Source organism: Bombina bombina, chromosome 5 (assembly GCF_027579735.1).
Source record: "Bombina bombina isolate aBomBom1 chromosome 5, aBomBom1.pri, whole genome shotgun sequence".
NCBI classification, from domain to species: domain Eukaryota; kingdom Metazoa; phylum Chordata; class Amphibia; order Anura; family Bombinatoridae; genus Bombina; species Bombina bombina.
The window spans coordinates 922,088,417-922,107,849 of NC_069503.1; the positions used below are offsets into that span (position 1 = coordinate 922,088,417).

At 36.0% G+C, this 19,433-nt stretch overlaps 1 protein-coding gene across 1 annotated transcript in view; it reads left to right on the forward strand.

Annotated features, from left to right (window-relative positions):
- Positions 1-14,378: 14,378 nt before the first annotated feature.
- SGK3 (serum/glucocorticoid regulated kinase family member 3) overlaps positions 14,379-19,433 on the forward strand; it is a 243,092-nt gene continuing 238,037 nt past the window's right edge. Inside the window, 1 exon segment of the mRNA XM_053715094.1 lies at positions 14,379-14,525. The gene's annotated coding sequence lies outside the window, so the exon portion shown is untranslated.

Sequence of the window (19,433 nt, forward strand, 5' to 3'; positions counted from 1 at the left end):
GCAGAGGCAGACTTCGGCGGCCTCTTCCTCCGTCTCCACTCTGCATCTTCTTTGTACAACTTCTTTGTACAACTTTGTTCCGATGTAGACAAATAAGATCCGGCTGGAAGGGGTTAAAGCCAGTTATCTTGTTGATTCTAATAGATGGCACTTTAAGATGTAGTACAGTTTTCAGATTTTTCCTGGGGGGGAAAAAATTCTTGTGAGGGGAGTTCATGTCCACCAACAAAGCTATCCTTGTCAGGAATCATGTGTGCACAAACATGTATTTCCTCTTAGTATTAATATCAATTTAAACAGTTTTAAGTTAAATGTGTTCATAAAAAATATTTGAACATGTTTAATAAAAGATTAAATAGAGATTTCAGGCTGCCACTGCTCTTTTTGTTCTTCCTTATGGTGCACATTCTTGTCTCACACTGCTGATTTGTATTGTTTTCTATGATCCATAAAAAGAACAGCATCTTCTTCCTTCATTCACATTGCAAGCCTTGTCTCTAATTGCTTTTATTGAGTATCATCTGTACATTTCTAAACTAGGTTTTTATCTTATCCTATATATACATGTATATTTTTATATATATATATATATATATATATATATATATATATATATATAAAGTTTTCATATAGGCGTATATTTGTATTTAAAGGGATACTAACCCCATTTTTTTTCTTTCATGATTCAGACAGAGCATGCAATTTTAAGCAACTTTCTAATTTACTCCTATTATCAATTTTTCTTTGTTCTCTTGCTATCTTGATTTGAAAAAGCAGTAATGAAAGGTTAGGAGACGGCCCATTTTAAGTTCAGTACCTTGGTAGCGCTTGCTGATTGGTTTGCTACATTTAGCCACAAATCAGCAAGTGCTACCCAGGTGCTAAACAAAAAATGGTTCGGCTCTAAAGCTTACAGTACTGCTTTTTCAAATCAAGATAGCATGAGAACAAAGAAAAATTGATAATAGGAGTGAATTAGAAAGGTGCTTAAAATCTCATGCTCTATCTGAATCATGAAAGAAAAAAAATTGGGTTTAGTGTCCCTTTAACAAACTGTTATATGTTGTTCTTCAACTTTGTAAATCCATTACTTGGTACACCACAAGGGGGCGATCATTACATATACAGTGTATGGTAGGAACTGTAAGTAATGACCATAATATAAACAACTAAAACTAGAAATAAAGTCACAATTAAAGTGTAAATAATCACAATCCAAATAAAAAATTGAAAACTAAAAATGTCAAAACAGTTAACACTTGATACAAAATACCACAAAATATACAATATGTAGTGATAAATTGATACATGAAGTAATGTCTCTTTAAATTAACCACATGATGGAATATACTCCAAACAGCAGGGTAATCCACAAAAAAGAAGAAAATAAACAAATCTTTATAGCATAACACTGTATTAATGAAAGGTAAGGATACTTCATGTTCACAGGATACTCACTTAACAATAACAGTGATAGAACAGAACATCTTTTCTACACTCTCTCGGTCCCCAGTTTATTTTAGACAGTAATCATCCGTGCTGTCAATTCACAACCAGTTTCCTTATCAGGTGAAAAGCCTCCCTGCAGCTCCAACGTACGTTTCTCTGTAGATCACTGCTTTTCCCAGGAAGTTAAATCATTTAATTAATACAAAATAATGTTTTAGGAAATAGGTACACTGATTTCAAATAATTCTTGATAATGTATTAAAATGTAAAAATTAAGGGGCGTGTCCGGGCAGCAGCCATGGAGGACTGAAAAAAAGTAGCTCTGAGATACCTGGGGATAATCCGCCAATTATCAGTAGCATATCTCACAATAGACCTTTTATAACAGCATATTTCAGGACTGGATACTGTGTACATCTGGAATATATATGTTTTTCTCTTCTAGCAAAGCACGCAGTTTCAATATACTCTCATGGACTTCACTGGGCCGTTGGATCTTAGGTGGCGGCCTAGCACGAGATGCAACACCCCCCCCTCGGGGGTAAATGTACAGAGTTTGAGTGATAATCTTACTACTTGTGTAATTCTAAAGAGAGAGAGAGTGGTACCGTGACCGGCTTCATTGTATGCCTAATACTGTTTAATACCAACAACCACCCTTAGATATCTACATGCCCGGGAAATGGAGGATCTACTCGATAGATGGGAACGTCAATCTTCACAACTAATTAGAGATTGCTGTAGTAATTTCCAACAGCAGCTAAAAGATGATCTCCGGAGACTACTACCCTGTCAATCGGATTGTTACACAGGCTGGGTCCCACTTACCCGGCATGCAGATGGAGCAGAGAGTCCCATGGAGTTGCATGGCGCTACGGAGGTTCAGGGCAAATAGGTTAGTTCAGTGGAGGAGGATTTGGAACTAGGCCCTGCTACTGAGGAGATTGGAGGTTGATGTGACGCACAGCCGTTAGCTGATTGCCGACGAAGTAGCTCAGATGGGGAGGCAGCTCCTTATGCAGAGGAGCCTGTTAATATAGGCAGAAAAGGAGAGGCTTTCGATACAAACGGTTTTGTGGTCCCCCTATTCAGACCGGGTATTGTGCACACGGACCCTGAGGCACTCCATAGACGTGAAACACTAAGCCTAGTCTATGCCATCTTGAATGATATAGAGGAATTCCCAACCTGGTCTATGGCTGTAAGTCAAATTGTGCTGATACATGTGAGAGCTGGAATTGGATAGATTCTCACTGCTGTAACCCTGCCGCAATGTAATTATGAGAAACTACAATGGCGCTGCATGAGACATAATACACTTTTGTACTTTTATTCAGCAGATTGACTTCCGTGCTGCAAAGTCCCTATTTTGTTGGCTTTACTTTTATTTTTTATGGACATGGTTGTCTTGAGCTATCTTACCTCGTGCAAGTATTGCTGTATACTCATGCCTTTTTTACATGTTCATCTACCGTGAAATACTGAATAGTGTGATGTTACAGGGACAATGTTTTAGTGGACACTTACCTCTTCTATGTTATTTGTTATGTTCACTTTGATGCTTATGTCTACCTGCATTTAATTTAGTCTAAACTTCAGTTAGGAACTCTTCCATAATTCTGCTATATTTTAATGTATCCCCATTATTCTTTACCTATATTCTTAGGGTTACTTAGTTTTTACATGTTAGAGAGAGTTAGCTTTCAACATACTTGTTTATACTAACTCATGCCTTCTTATGCTAATATTACTTATGTGCTCCATTATGCTTAATGGACAATATCTAGGTTATTTAGTAAGCTAATGCTAGCCCTGGCTAATATAGTACATAATCTAAGCTGATCAATTTTACTTATCTCCTATGGTCCACCAATAATTCATGTGTTCGATTTCCCAGTCTCCTAGGTATAGGGCCCGTACCAGGGAGATTAGGTTTAATTACATGGTATCATAGACAGTAAGTTGCCTTTTATACTATTATAACTTTATTTTCACCAACTTTTTAAACAGCACAGCACTAAGTTTATATGTGAGCTTTTGCTGTATATTAGAAGATACTAAGTTTTGGTTCAGCGCCTACTCTAGATATTTCAACAAAGGCTCCGATGAGTTGTAAGTAGTAACTCTAGTGTTCACTGTCATATACAGTATTTATTTGAGTTGCTATGGTTTTCAGGACCTCTGAAATAATTCTTAGGGGAAAAGGTTTAAGGTCTAGTTACACATAATACAAAGCCGTCAAGACCATGGAAGTAAAACAAATGTTATATAACTTTAATTTCTGTACTAATATTTATATTGCTGACAAATATGTTCCCTTCCATTTAACTGCCACGTGAGGAGATATAAAAAGGTTCAGATAGCTGGGATCATTGTGAGCTGCTCTAGGTTCTGTATAACTTATAACAGTTGGATGTTGATCTTTTAGAATTTCCATTCTCTAATACCTCTATATGACCCTTTCTTTTGAGCACAATTGCTACAAGATCTCTATGTATGTTATAGATCTTTGGACAGGTTTTTAAGTATAATTCTCTCTACTAGAATATTATATCACTATAGTCCTCAGGACCCAAGAGCGGTCCTATATGCTTAACGGTTTATAATGGTCCAGATATAACGTTGGTATTAATACTTTCCGTAACTACTTATAATAGTTCAGATATAACTTTGATGTCAATATTTTAAAAAAAAAAAAAAATACAAGAAAATAGAGGTTTACAATTTGAGACCCAAGAGTGGTCCTTTAATGTTCAGGGTTGTCTTTTGAACGGTTATCACTATAGTACTACAAGGTCCAAAAGTGGCCTTTTATTTTATTTGGAAGACATACAGTTTACTTGGCAGATATTCTGACTACTCTGACTGCTAGATATGTTACATAATACGTATTGTATTTTTGTGTACTATGTATGGTTCTCTAACGTGGAACAATTTTTTCATAAAGATGGTAATGTTGTTTATGTTTATATGCGCACAATTATACCTCAATAAAAAATAAAAAAATAAAAAAAAATGTAAAAATTAAGTTCACTCTGCTGTAAAATTGATAAAATAATGAAAACATGTTTTATGTAGTGCCTTGCTGAAATCTTTGTAGTAAAAACATATGGGTGATTCGTACCTTCTATATACAGTAGCTAATATTTGGTGAACATGTTAGACAGAGTAGCTATTATATCTTTCAGTTAATATGTCTGGTATCAGCTTCTTATTCTAGTAAAACCTTTAAAAAGCAACAGAGCTTGTTCATGACATATTACATGTTTCCAATTACTTGTTATATAAGCTGCAGAATATTAAAAATATAGGAAATTGCTCCTTCAGTTGTCTTTTGAAATACACCTGAAAGAGACAGTTAATCTGATGAAGGGGACAGTTGGCTCCCCGAAACGTCACTGTAGTACTGTACACAATAAATTGTTTTTTGAAAGTCCAGCGAATGCGGATCTATTACTTGGATATATATATATATATATATATATATATATATATATATATATATATACTGTATATATATATACACTGTATATACAGTGGATATAAAAAGTCTACACACCCCTGTTAAAATGTCAGGTTTCTGTGATGTAAAAAAATGAGACAAAGATAAATAATTTCAGAACTTTTTCCACCTTTAATGTGACCTATAAACTGTACAACTCAATTGAAAAACAAACTGATTTTTTTTAGGTAAAGGGAAATAAAAATAAAAAAATAAAATATTATGGTTGCATAAGTGTGAACACCCTTAAACTAATACTTTATTGAAGCACCTTTTGATTTGATCACAGCACTCAGTCTTTTTGGGTATGAGTTTTTCAGCATGGCACATCTTGACTTGGCAAGATTTGCCCACTCTTCTTTGCAAAAACACTCTAAATCTGTCAGAATGCGAGGGCATCTCCTGTGCACAGCCCTCTTCAGATCACCCCACAGATTTTGAATTGGATTCAGGTTTGGGCTCTGGCTGGGCCATCCCAAAACTTTAATCTTCTTCTGGTGAAGTCATTCCTTTGTTGATTTGGATATATGCTATGGGTCGTTGTCATGCTGAAAGATGAAGTTCCTCTTCATGTTCAGCTTTCTAGCAGAAGCCTGAAGGTTTTGTGCCAATATTGTCTGGTATTTGGAACTGTTCGTTATTCCCTCTACCTTGACTAAGGCCCCAGTTCCAGCTGAAGAAAAACAGCCCAAAAGCATGATGCTGCCACCACTATCCTTCACTGTGGGTATGGTGTTTTTTTGGTGATATGCAGTGTTGTTTTCGCGCCAAACATATCTTTTGGAATCATGGCCAAAAAGTTCAACTTTGGTTTCATCAGACCAGAACACCTTTTGCAACATGCTTTTGAGAAACTTCAGATGTGTTTTTGAAAAATTTAGCCGGGCTTCAATGGTTTTTTTGTAAGAAAAGACTTCTGTCTTGCCACCCTACCCCATAGCCCAGACATATGAAGAATACGTGAGATTGTTGTCACATATACCACACAGCCAGTACTTGCCAGATATTCCTGCAGCTCCTTTAATGTTGCTGTAGGCCTCTTGGTAGCCTCCCAGACCAGTTTTCTTCTCGTTTTTTCATCAATTTTGGAGGGACATCCAGTTCTTGGTAATGTCACTGTTGCACCGTATTTTCTTCAATTGATGATGACTGTCTTCACTGTGTTCCATGGTATATCTAATGCCTTGGAAATTATTTTGTACCCTTCTCCTGATTCATATCTTTTAACAATGAGATCCCTCTGATGCTTTAGAAGCTCTCTGCGGACCATGGCTTTTGCTGTAGGATGCGACTAACAAAATGTCAGGAAAGACCTGCTAGAACAGCTGAACTTTATTTGGGGTTAATCAGAGGCACTTTAAATGATGGCAGGTGTGTACTGACTCCTATTTAACATGATTTTGAATGTGATTGCTTAATTCTAAACACAGCTACATCCCCAGTTATAAAAGGGTATACACACTTATGCAACCATATTATTTTATTTTTTTATTTTTATTTCCCTTTACCTAAAAGATTTCAGTTTGTTTTTCAATTGAGTTGTACAGTTTATAGGTCACATTAAAGGTGGAAAAAGTTCTGAAATTATGTATCTTTGTCTTATTTTTTTACATCACAGAAACCTGACATTTTAACAGGGGTGTGTAGACTTTTTATATCCACCTTATATATATATATATATATATATATATATATATATATATATATATATATTATAGCCCATTACATTCGAATACATTGTCATATACCATATACCTTTTAAACCTTTTAACTTTGTTTTTTTATATATATATGATTTTAACTTTGTTTTTTTTTAATATATATATATATATGATTTTATTACATAGTCTATATATGAGTATAACACTTTATTGTAATGTATTTATGTTGTGTTTTTTTAGCCCTAACCCTTTATGAGAGGACTTCAGTTGCACTAACCTGAATAGTGCAAATTTAGTTTGCGCTTATGTGGTCACATTTACTTTCAACTTTTCACATGGAATTTGTCTTGACTGCACAGTAATTTACCATATAGGGACATTATAGTACATTTATAGTGTGCACAATACAATCAACTTTTTACTTTAACTTTTATAAGTGGCCACAGTGATCAAACAGTGTATATAGGTGTACATATTTACCCTTTGGCTGCTAAGCCATTTCCCACTTGGGTGCTAAGCTGGATTTGAGCTTTTTTCTACTTTACTTTTTTTTTAAATATATGTATTTTTTATTTTTTTACTTTTTTTTCCTAAGACTTATACTGTTGGAAAGGTTAGGTGATTACCTTTCCAATGGTGGGTCTTGGGAGTCTGTAGCTGCTTAGATGCCTGAGAAACAGGATTCTAAGCAGCATGCCTCCATTTCCCTATATTGTCCATTGACGTCACTGCACTAACCATGAAGCCCCGGTGGGAGTTGCCAACGGTTTAGACATTAATGTCTGTGTGTTGAGTTATTTTGAGGGGACAGCAAATTTACACTGTTATACAGACTGTACACTCACTGCTTTACATTGTAGCAAAGTGTGATTTCTTCAGTGTTGTCACATGAAAAGATAAAATAAAATATTTACAAAAATGTGAGGGGTGTACTCACTTTTGTGGGATACAGTATATACACACACACATATATATATATATGTGTGTGTGTGAAAGAGATAGGAAAAAATACTCGCCTCCTCTCTTTAATAAAATTGTGACTTTTAAGTAACCAAGGCTATCATGAACATAATTTTATTGCAAGACAGAATGCTCCTATTTTGTGTTTTGAAAGCTTGCATCTAACAAAGAGAGTGCAACATGAGAGAGAGGTTTAAAGTAGAACATATGGAAAGCTAAATCTACTATTAAAGCTGCTATTAAAAGGTCTTGTAGAGACCAACCGCGGAGAAAGGCAAGGAAAGCTGAAGCACCCCTAATTGAATGTGATCCAAAGGAAGAATGAACTTGAGCTAGGGATATAATCCAAAGAACTCATTGTGTCACTGTCGGAGAAGAGACAGGATGAAAGGCTTGAACATAAGAGATAAGAAGATGGCCCAAGAGAGAAGAACGAAAGCGTGCTGTCCGAGAACATTATTTCTTAAGGTAGGACACAACACAAAGTTTAGGTTTATCTGTAAAATACGGGTAGGAAATGGCCGAAAAAAATGTCTTAGTACACCTCTTAACCAAAAACTGGACAAAAGAGATAAGAAGAGAGCTGCGAGAGAAGAATGAAAGCGTGCTGTCCAAGAACAGTATTTCTTAAGGCAGGACGAAACACAAAGTTTAGGATTATCTGTAAAATTTGTGTAGGAAATGGAAAAGATAAAGCCATCTATGTCCAAAGCCCGGACATCGGAAACCCTAGGAAAGGAATCGTAAAGGCATTGCTAACTTAGCCGAAAGTTGTTTTAAGGAAAATGTTTATTTACAAGCCAGTTCCAAAAAATGAAAACACAAGGTAAACATCCCAATGCTGTTGGTATTTGGCTACTGGGGAAGCCCAAAGTCATATATCTTGCATCAAATGACAGATTAGAGGATCTTTACCAACCGGCATACCTTTAATTGATACATGACCTGCCAAAATGGTGAAATAAAAACAGGTTCCATGCAATTAGCTATACCCTGTTGGAATAATGAAGTGAGAAAATTCACCATGATCACTGGATAGGCTGAGTACGGATTGTAATGTTCAACCACACACCAGCAAAGCCAGACTCACCAGGTAGGAGACTGCAAGCTGTTGATATAACTCAGGAAGCCCCCTGAAATCATCCAGGCTAAATGTTGTTGGCTGTTGTCCATCACCAAGGGGTGAAGATTCCCATTGGTATCCAGAAGGAGAGACAGAAAGGATGGTAGTAGAATGGAAGGTTGAACTCACAATTCTAACAGGGCTGGAAATCATGGGGGTAATTATCACTATCTGAAGCCTGCTGTCATGGAGAATTACCATAGCTATTATGGTATATGGGGGAAAGGTGTAAGCACCTGTCTGTGGCCAAACCTAAAGAAAGGCATACATATCTTGAGCTCCTGGGTCTGGGTCCAGTGAAAGAGGACCCCGAATATAGTGGAAGAACACAACAATTCACTAAGGAATCTGTGAATGAGCGGAGGGCAAAAAATCCAGCGATGAGTTCAAGACAAATTATATAATGTCTGGATTTCTCTGTAGTCCATCTGCCGCCTGTTGATTGAAAGTCGCAAGAAGCTCCTCAGCTGAAAAGAATGGCATTCGAGTTAAGGATGCAGTCTGGCATAAAGTGGAAAATATGCCCGGCCATTGTGAAGCCACCATGATATCTCCTGTCTCACCTCTGGGGAGAGAGGGATCATTTGCAAATAAGCGGGATTGTGCTGGAGGGAGGAATGCTTGAGTCTCTGCATTGCTCAATAATAAAGTGGGCCTGGAAAAAATGTTATTAATTTAGGAGAAACGCAGACCTTTGATTCTTGCCAGTTGCTGCAGGGGTAGCAGTGATTTCTGCAAAGCAGAGCTCAACTCCTTGCAAATAATTGTTAGTTTGATTGTCAGCAGGGAAAGAGTGGCAGAAATGAAATCTATAGTGAACCCTAAAAATTACACCTTTTTGAGTGGGGACAATAGGGGAGTTTTCTGTATTTATGGCAAGGCCTAACTATTCTAGTAGTGAGGTTGTGATAAGTGTTTTTGTAAACAAACTTTGTCATGTGCCAAGAGGAAAAGGTCATCTAGGTATATTATTAGGGGTACCCCTCGAGAATGGAAAAATGCTGATAATGGTTAGGGGCTGAGCTAGGACGGAAAGGTAGGCATGTAAATTGTGTTGTCCTAAAGAAAATGTCTTTGGGACCAATTCATTGGGACTGTTAAGTAGGCATCCTTGAAGTCTAGGTGAACAAACTAGTCTCTTATCTAAAGGTTGTCATTTAGCATGTGTATTCCCTCCATGAAACAGACTGTGGTAAAAGAGGAGTCACCTTGATCGGTTCTAGGTGGTTGTGGTGGGATTTGTTGCTGTTAACCACTTGTCTGATATGGTCTTGCTCGTAGAGGGAAGAGTGGATGAATTTGCGGCATGGGTCTGGCTTGAGAGGAGTCTTGATATGGGCAGCTGGAGCTTCTGAAGGTGGATCAGATGGAGAGGTGGCCCCTGTACCTCCCAGCCCTGGCAAAAACCCCACTGCTTGCATATAGGACTCTTCTACCATTAGCTTAGGACCCATCAAGGGAATTCACCACATAGTTGTTGAGTTCTTATATAAAAGGTTTGCCAAACAATAAACTATTTGCAGAAGAGCTCCCTTCGGTGTGGGCCAATTTCTGCTAATTTGGGGTCAAGCCTCATTATGATTGCCCTGCATCTTTCTATGGAGAGGGCAACATTGGAATTACCCATCTTGATCAAGCATAGGTTTGCCAGCAGCATAAATAATTATTTCCTCAAGATCATCTAAATAGGTTTCAATAACATACTTAAAGGGCCCCTCTAAGGGGTTCTCTGGTTTGGAGGTTTCGGAACAAATATCAGTTCATTTAGTACTGTTGGATAAGAAGGCACTTGGCTGTTGGACATAACCTCAGAGGGTTTTTCTGGCTACTGAATGGTGACCCATAGGAGAGGGGTTAGTTTTCTTAGCAGTGATAACACACTCTTAATGTTTGTTCTTTGTTTGGTCTTTGAAGCTTAGTTCTCTTAGAGGTGATAGCTCACTAGCACACTCTAAATGGTTGGTCTTTGTAGCACGAAATGTAAAGGTTTGGTAACCAGATGGTTAATATGCCATGTGCCACTAAGCAAAGGCATTCTAAAGTAGGTAAAGAAATATAGATATATTTTTATAGAGAGAGAGAGAGAGGAGTTAACAGTGAAAGTATTAGAGAAGCACTAAGCCCCGCCAAAAATAAAGTATTTTTTGTACCAAGATGGCCGGTCAACATCAGTGTGAGAAAAGGAAGATGGAAATTCACAGAGCTGTGAGTGTGAGATTCATGTCCATTTTTCAGTAGTGGTCAAGAAAACGGAGAGAAAGGGAGGGGGTGAGATTATACTACATTTTTGTGAAGCAGAGAAGGTAAAAACAACAGATTTTTTTTAGCCTGCTTTGGGGAGAATTTGTGACGCTTCACATTTGTACACAGTGCATAGTCAGGCTAGTTACATCTCCAGCACGAGAAAGCCGGTGACTTCCTGCTTTAAGCCCACTAGTTAGGGAGCGTGGGGAAAGCTTTAGCCCTGTAACAAGTCAGTGTGACGTACGTCTAAAAATACAGCTTTTTAAAGATTTTTTCTAATTTTTACTACATTTAGCAGCAAAATAGCTAATACATATTAATTGCAAACTTTATCTACAAAACAAGCTTTATTAAAGGGACACTGAACCCAAAAATTTTCTTTCGTGATTCAGATAGAGCATGCAATTTTAAGCAACTTTCTAATTTACTCCTATTATCAATGTTTCTTCGTTCTCTTGCTATCTTTATATAAAAAAGAAGGCATCTAAGCTTTTTTCTTGGTTCAGCACTCTGGACAGCAGTTTTTGATTGGTGGATGAATTTATCCACCAATCAGCAAGGACAACCTAGGTTGTTCACCAAAAATGGGCCGGCATCTGAACTTACATTCTTGCATTTCAAATAAAGATACCAAGAGAATAAGGAACATTTGATAATAGGAGTAAATTACAAAGTTGCTTAAAAATGTCATGCTTTATCTGAATCACAAAAGAAAAAATTTGGGTTCAGTGTCCCTTTAAAATAGCCCTTATTTTTTTTGGAGTAAACTGTCCCTGTAACATAGATGGCCGGTAGAAGTGCCGTGCACAATGCACATGTATGTTCCAAGATGACAGCCAGAATCTCAGCACTGAGAATGACCTAGATATAGGTAGAAAGTACAAGTAACAGATCAGTGGAGAAATATAAGCCTCGCTGAGCTGGTAAAAGGAGAGGATAAAAGATACCAACAGAAAGAAACAATCGCTCGACAGACTGAGCTGACAATAAAGATATAAGAAAAGGAAAGGGAAAGGCAAGCACTCTGAATGAATGAGTGACACTTATAGAAAAGTACAGCTTTAAGTTGTAAAGATAAAATCAGATTATGTACATCACCTTGTGCACTGCCAGAGAGCAGTCAGTGGAGGATTCAGAGACAGTATACACTCTGTTTAGTCCTCACTGGTGAGGCATATGTTATTTTGTTTATTTTCTAGACTCCGTGTACTGCTGAGGAAATTTAAAGGGATAGGAAACCCCAACATTTTTAGATAGAACATACAATTTAAAACAACTTTCCAATTTACTTCTATTCTAAAATGTGCTTAATTCTCCTGTTATCCTTTGCTGAAGGTACAGCTTTGCACTACTAGCATCTAGATGAACACATCTAGTCAGCCATTTACATGAGACAGATGTGTGCAGGCACCAATCAGCAGCTAGGTCCCACTAGTGTAGGATATGTGCGTATTCTTTTTCAACAAGGAATACCTAGAGAACAAAGCATGTTTGAAAACAGAAGTGAATTTAAAAGTATCTTAAAATGACATGCTCTATCTGAATCATGCAAGTTTAATTTTTACTTTCCTATCCTTTTAAGTAAAGTAAGTAAAACAAAATAGGAGCCTCCTCTCTTGCAATAAAGCTTCCAGTCCTCCGCTGTACTGGGTGTTCTTGAGGCATGGCCATGATTTTTCATCTAAATCACAACTGTCATGAAGGATTTTAAAACACAAGTTTTCCCCAGTTAAGTATCTGATGAGGCTGTCTTTTTTTTTTTTTTTTTTTTAAGTTTTCTTTTTTGCAGAACAGACTGTTTTATAGAGGCTTTGTTTAAATTTGTTTATTCATTTCTTTATTTTTATTTTTTAAATTGTAATGCTGTTATTCTTGACAGTGGAAGTGGTTTAGGCTGTAGAATGTTAGCGTTTACAAGACAGAAGCAGCTGTGTTAATTTGGAGCTAATCTTTGCCGATTGCTGCTCTGACAGGTAACAAATCTCTTTTGCTATCAGCGATGTTGCTGCTATCTCTTTCAGCAAAATATTAATTTCTAAATAAGGGCTTGCTTCAACTGAGCCATAAAAAATGGAGCCGTAAGCTACCGAAGTGTCCGACAGCTAAAAGTAGTTTTCGGCTCCATTTTAGTATCAGATTTCATCTTTTGGTGTAGGTGTAAGTAACCGTTATGTTAACACTTCTGAAGTCGAATTTCTTGCAAATTAAATTGGTTACTATGGTAACCCGAGTCCCGTCCTTACACTATAAAATGTACTTTTAACATCTGCGCTCCTTACCTGTGATCACCTCTAAAGAGAAACAGAAACAAAGATACACTAATTTATCATATATATTTTTTGACTATAAGCAAATACTACTTTTTATTATAATTATATTTTCCACTTTATTAATATATGTAATATGTATTTCTGCTCTAGGCATAGGTCTAGTTTGAATCTTGTAGATATGTGCATGCATATATTTTTATATTTAAATACTTACTGATATTTCCATAAGAACATAAGTGCAACATGGGACAACAATAAATATTACATATTTTCTACATTAAAAACACTTGCATTGTTTGCAAGTTTTAAAATTTCAATGGGATATAGGTCTCAAAAAGCAAATTTTCCCTCTTTTACACCTAGTTGAGCTGGCTGTATTTTTTTTTCAGTGTATCGACATCCTCCGACAGTGTATTAACGGTTTGCGCTTACATTGGAAACCTGGTATGTTATTGCTTAATAGCTTCTAATACTTTCTATGGGACGCAAAAATATTTGAGGTATAATGCGCTATTAGAAGCAGTTGATTTGCCAAATTGCTTCCGACACCATATTTATCGGCTCAATGGAAACGAACCCTAAGTTTATTGAATTTAGTCCATTGATTTGGTGTTGAAGAAAACTGAGTGATCACTGACATGATACACTCACACCACTGCAGGCTTCATGTTTGAATGGTTAGTGCACATGGAACTAATAGCATATGCGCATATGCCTCTTAAAGTGATAGCTTTCACTGCAAGCAATATATAAGTACTGTATATTGACAAAAGCTTGTATTCAAAACTAAAATGCACCCACATACATTTCACTCACCAAATTTCAAGCACATAAAAAATCTTTTTTTAAATATGTTAAAAATATTCTTACATGAAAAAGGTTAAGGAAGCAAAAAAACAAACACATCTCTGGTGAAAAGTCTTGTCAGAGAAGATTTTTTATTTACTATAGGCTACAAATCACAGAATCTCTAAATATCATACTGAAAATCTAATGCTTGTTCTTGATTAATTACAAAATCGTTTTACAAATCAAGAGAAATATCAGTGGTTCTATAGTCAAACACTAGCTGTCACTGTTTAGCTGGGTAATTTCCTGGATGTTTTGAGAATGAAGCAGACAGGATATGTTACATTGTGAAAGCGGTGCCATATTGTGAGCGTCTCACTAGCAGGCTGGTCACAGGGGGAGCTGCTGACACGTCAGAAAAACTACACTTGTAAACACAGCACTTCTAGCTAGCAAAATCCAGGAAAAGGAAGAGAGTTCAAACTTCAAACACTGGGGAACTCAGCCTGCTCACAGCCGCAATTCTGGTATGTAGTTATTATTTTTATTTCAAATAACTTTCAAATGAAAAACATATTTTTTGTGTATGCCACAGTACAAAGTAGCAGAATACACTATTGTGTATGTGTAAATGATATGTTAATTATTTTAAAAGCCTTCTGGTTTACTTAAAAAGTGTTGTTTGTCAATATATTTTCCTATAAAAACCTGAAGAGACAGATTCCATGAAGTTTATGCTGACTGTTTTGTTATATATATATATATATATATATATATATATATATATATATATATATATATATATATATATATATATATAAAACATGTTGAAGAGTATGGTCTCTATAGAGTGAAAATTGAAACAAAAAGTTACTTTTGCTTTGACTGATGATGTCTTGTATGAATTCATTAGAAATCGCTGTATCTATTCCAAGTCATTCTCTTCCATGATACACTCAAAGATATATAAATATTTTACATCTAGTCTCACCTGTCAGCAATTTATACTCTCTTTGCTTTTATTAAACCAGGAGAGCAAACAATCCATAGTCACTGTCAAGAGTATTGTATATTGAAACAAGGTCCATCTGCATTAAAATGATCATCTTGCTAATAATTATAATTGTACTGAAGGTCTTTATAACATTTCTTGATTATTCCTTGTTCTGAAAGAACAATTTATCACTTGTGTTGCTACTCTGTACCAAGGAAGCAGTTGAAACCTCTGTTTTTTTTCCAATAACATTTTGAAATTTCTTAGAATTCTTACATTCCCATCTTTGGTTAAAGGGCCATGATACCCAAATGTTGAAACACTTGAAAGTGATGCAGCATAGCTGTAAAAAGCTGACTAGAAAATATCACCTGAACATCTCTATGTAAAAAAGAAAGATATTTTACCTCAAAAATTCTGCAGTAGCCACATCCCATTGTAAAGGACTTCTAAGCAGCAAATCAGTATGTCTGTCCCGGTGCAGCTAAGGAAGTGAGCACACTCATCTTATTTCCCTATTCAGTTTAAGGAAGTTTACTATGAAATTTTTATGAGAGTTAAGTGAAATCTCATGAGATCACAGTAAAAGAGTTCATGATCTCAGTACTGCTGATGCTGATTGGCTGCAGTTCATTTCTTATTTTTTTTTCCTGCAGCTGAGCAACAGCTGAAGTATATTTTTTACACAGAACTTACTCTGCTGAGCTGAGGAACTTTTGAGGTAAAATATCTTCCTTTTTTACCTAGAGATGCTCAGGTGATATTTTCCAATCAGCTTTTTTACAGTTATACTGCATCAGTTTCAAGTGATTTAGCATATGAGTATTATGTCCCTTTAACACATTTAGTGCCCCTCTGTACATATACTGTATCTGTATTTATTGATGTATGTGAAATGTTTACTCTTCAAAGTGATTTAGTGAGCAAGAGATTTAGTGTTTCTGTTTCTTTGCGTTAGTTTAGTAAGAAAATATATCTAACATTTAGCTTTAGCAGTTTTTTTTTTCATTTAGATTCCAATCCAGTGTGTCACAATGCCCGCTTAAGCATGTCACATTAAATGCTGCAATAGATGAGTGTGGGAGGATATGATTAGGGAGAGGGTGGGTAATATTTAAAGTTAGATAATGTATCAGGGGATGCCATGTTGCTCATTGGTCTTGGCAATGCAGGTACACTATAGAAACTCCATGTGTATGTTTTGTATGCATTTTTTTAAAACATAATGGGCTAGATTACAAGTGGAGCGCTAATTTATTGCACACCCGCAAATGGGAAAATTAGCATGTTTGCGGGTGGGTGATAAATAACCAGCCATTACAAGTGGCTTGTTATTGCTACCGCAAGGTTGCAGTAGCAATTAGCGTTTAAAAAATGAACCAGAGGTATATACACATATTTACATATAAAAATATATGTTTATAAGCATATACATATATATTCATAGGGAACACACAGTTCCCACAGACCGCAATGTAAAGGCACTCTTCAGTGCCTTTTTTTTTTCTAAAACCCCACACCCGCAAACTTTAACCCCTAAAAACTGCTTAGTGCCGTTTTATTTATTTATTTATTTATTAAATGCTAATAAATTTGCTGCCCATTGCTGCTCAACTTACCCACTTCATTGCGCTAGTTTTTATGTCGTGTCTCACGGCATGAGAACGAGGTTTCGATTGTAGCCTACAGAAGCACTCTCTCGTTAGCGCAATGCTTCCGTGCAATGTAAATGCAAGGTCGCGTTCGCATTGCACCTAACTCGTAATACCTGCGCACATTTGCGTGTGCTGGTATTACAAAATGGAGCACAGATATTGCTTTAGCGAAATCAATATTTTGCATTCCACTTGTAATCTGGCCCAATGTGTATTTTTATAGGAGGATGACAGTGTTATACATAGTCCATAATATATTCAAATAGATGTCACATTTCCATTATAAATATATATCAGATTACCATGTATACAGTGTCATCAAATTTAATTTTTCATTAAATTGTCAACAGCAAAACAAATAAATCCAAATTTACAAAGCCTTATGAGCCTGGCTTTTAGAGCATCTGTCTATATCAATGTCCTAGCCATAAGAAAAAAATATATTGGGATCTATTTGTTAAAAGGAATGGTGTAATGTAAAATATTTTTCCCCCTTATGTGTTCCCAAGGATTTGTTATACCCGTTGCAGATTTTAAAGTGTATGTGAAATTGCTCCTTTAGGTTTCATTTTATACGAAGTAGCTGTTTTTGCTATTTGTATTAAAAGCGCAAAGAAAACCTCTGCCTCCCTTTTGGCACAAAGAACACACTGGAGCGATGTAGAGACAAGTATACAAGTCTGTGTTCTGGTTAGAGCAATACATAGTACACTGGAGCACATAGCACACCCCTACAAAATTTCAACCCAGGAATCAAATGGGGGTTTTTAAGTAGCACTAATCAATAAATAAAAAATTAGGCAGTTAACCCCCTCCACACACTGTCTGAATACATGGCCCCTGGCAAGTGATTTTAGTCCGATAGATATAGGAGGGAGTCTTTTTTTATCAATATGAATCACGCATAGCGCTCACAGCTGGTCCTGAAGGGCTTGTACTAGTTAGGGAGTGTGGGAAAAATGCTTGCTCTGTAGCCTAGTCGTATTACGGACGTATTTTTATGTAGTTACATTTCTTCAAACTTTCTCATCATTTTAGCAGCAGAATTGATAATACATGTCCATGACAAACTTTATCTTCTTTGTATGCTTCATTTAATAAGCCAATATTTTTCATGGTGTATAATGTCCCTTTAATGTGACACCCAAATAACATTAAACTACTGAGGTTTTCTTGAATGGGAATTTAGTTTGTGATATTGTTGTACTTGTTTTTTAAATAAACTTTTATTGGAATATAAGAAATGCATGATACAAGCAATTCTTCACCAAGCATTCAAAACAAAACAATTGTGCAGCTGCATCTTTCCAAGACCAAACTAGGCTTGCACTGCTGTGCTGTAACAAGTTCATCACTTGTGAGGAGCAGCTGAATGAAAATTCACTTCCATAAAAAATGTTACCCATAGAAATGAGTTCTCCACTCCACTGTGCTGATTAATAAAGGTTAAACATACATTGAACCATTAGTTACACAAATCTGACCAGAGTAGCATGTAGAAATCTCCATTTTCAGCGACAGTTTCTCTTTTCTAGTCCTCTGGAACCCTAAAAGGCCAGATTTGCATGATCTTCTAGAGCACAGATGAAATTGTCAGCTGATCAGTAACCATGGTTATTAAATGCTCTCACTCATCAGCTGATTATTTCACCTTAAATGACATTAAAGCCACAAATCTATCATACACATTAGTGCAACAATAAACATATTAAATTGTTTTGGATTGTTTAAATTAAAAGAGAATATCAAAATAAAACAGTGCACGTGTATACTAAAATTAGCCTAAATGCATGTGTGTGCACAACTAATACTGAAGTATTAATTGCTCACTGCATTTCCCACAACATTCTCAGTGGACAGGTACAAGCCTCAGTAAGAAAATGATTCCTTATTTTGTTTTTTTTTAACCAGGTTTTCTTTTTTGTTTAAAGGGACACTATACTTAACCTTTATTGCAGTCATCCATACGAGAGAAAAACATCCGCTTTTAACCTTACTATACCTGTATCAGTTGTATACTTCCTGCTGACACAAATTAGCTGCTAGGTACTTTCTGTTCATGCTCATTGGTTCATAGGTACTTCCTGCTAATATATTAGTAGTAAGTACCCATCTGCCAATAAGCATTAGTACTGATACTGGTATATTACTTTGGCTATAAATATAAAGAACTTTTATTTATCTATTTTTCAGACACAAAAAGTAAATATGTTTAAATGCTGCTCTTTTCATATCTACCCCTTTAACATTTATTGACATTTTCTACTTTCAATCAGCAAATTTATGCTTCTAGTTGAATGGTGTTACATAATGGGCTATAATAATAAAACAATTTGCATGTACGACTTTAGATTGATAGCATTTATGTGGAAAGACCAATTGGATTACAATGATGTATTGTTTCACTAGTAAAATGATTGTACCTGAGTAAAAACTCTTAAGCTACTGACTAGTTTGCCAGTGGAGCATGCTGTCAATGATTACAAATACATTAAAGTATATTTTTTTAAATACAGTTTGACCCAGTGCCAATACTTTTAAAAGCCACTTTGGCAACTACACTTGATTTTTCCATTAGATAACGCTCATTTCAGCTTTGTGTTCTTATATCTTATCATAGAAATGACCGATTGTAGGTTTTCTTGAAAGTAATATGGGCAGAGCATGATACTGTGACATTGTAGTAAGTGCCTGTGATAATAATGTTCCAGTGCACTGTATTCTTTATCAGACAACAGAAGATGGTTTTCTGTATGAATACCCCTAAAACAAGAGGAAATGAAGTA